The sequence below is a fragment of the Elephantulus edwardii genome, unplaced genomic scaffold (assembly GCF_000299155.1).
Source record: "Elephantulus edwardii isolate Elephantulus edwardi_28Jun2011 unplaced genomic scaffold, EleEdw1.0 scaffold00053, whole genome shotgun sequence".
Lineage (NCBI taxonomy): Eukaryota > Metazoa > Chordata > Mammalia > Macroscelidea > Macroscelididae > Elephantulus > Elephantulus edwardii.
The window spans coordinates 2,760,020-2,761,586 of record NW_006399803.1 but is presented as its reverse complement, the minus strand read 5'-3'; positions in this window follow the sequence as shown (position 1 = coordinate 2,761,586).

Genomic DNA, 1,567 nt, shown 5'->3' with positions numbered 1-1,567 from the left:
GACATGTCAGATAAAGGACTCATATCTAGAATTTATAAAATTTTTGAGCACCACAACAAGATAAAGGTAAATAATCCTATTGAAAAATGGGCACAGGATATGAACAGACACTTCACCAAAGAAGACATTCAGAAGGCCAACAAGCACATGAAGAAATGTTCAAAATCCCTAGCTCTAAGAGGGATGCAAATCAAAACAACTATGAGATATCATCTCTCCCAGTAAGACTAGCAAATTTATACAGAGTAGCAAACAAAAAATTCTGGTGAGGTTGTGGAGAAAGTGGAAACTTTATTCACTGCTGGTGGGAGTGTAAAATGGTACAAACACTATGGAAGGCTGTATGGCATTATCTCAAAAAGTTGCAAATAGACATACCGCTTGCCCCAGCTATTCCTCTACTGGGCCTATACCTTAAAGAAACCATAACTGTCATCCAGGCAGATATATGCACACCTATGTTTATTGTGGCTTTGTTCCCAATAGCAAAGTGCTGGAAACAATCTAAGTGCTCATCAACATATGAATGGATAGAGAAGCTTTGGTATATTCACACAATGGAATGCTATGCTGCATTGAAAAACAAAGAACTCATGCAGTATTATTCAAAATGACTAACCCTGGAGGATATTATGCTGAGTGAAATATCGTAGTCACAAAAGGACAAATACTGCATAGTGCCACTATTGTAGAATGGGACTGACATAAGGTTTGGGGTGAGACTGAGAAAAATTGGATAAATTATGTATACTGCATTGAAACAGATAGGGAGAGAACAGTCTAAAAGTGATATATGATTGGGTATTATGGTCATGACAAGAGTCCAGAATGAAGGCTACATAGTGGAGTGTACTCAGGGGGTGGGGATTGCATACCAATAAAAGAATTTTTCTCTTACTTTCAAAGAGAAGAGCAAACTCGGGGTAAGGGTGAGAAGGGAGAAAAATGCAACAATGAATGAATGGAAATCCAAAATCTCTGTAAGCATTCATTAAAATTAATAAAATAAAAAAAAATTAGCTGTGTTGGCTGTATAACATATAGGTTGCTGTTTTAGGTGCTCTCAGGTTGAGAACCATTCAAAGTGACCCTATGGACAAGAGAGCTGGACCCTGTTCTATCCTATGCCATCCTCATCATCTCTGACATACTTGATCCTTTTGCAGCAATGGCTGTGCCAACCCATATCATAGGAGAGGGTGTTCTTATTCCTTTACCATGCTGTTACTCTGTTCTCCTACTATTCTGCATCTTCTACAGTACACAACGAAAATATTAGTTACTGTGGAGCAACATGTAGGATTGAGGACATGAGCAAAGACCTTTTATTAAACCATTGCCTCCAGTTTCAAAATATTGCTTTCTAGCGATAGTTCTCACATACCATGTTCCAATCACTAGGGTCTGCTTACAACTGTTCCTCCTCCTTTGTATTTCCATACTTGAAAGTTCTACCTAGGTTGTCCTTTCTGTTAGTCTGCGTGTGTTCTGTTGTGCATAGGGTTTTCAGAGGCCTGCTATTTCAGAAGTGGGTGGCCAATCCTTCTTCCTAGTCTGTCTTAATCTG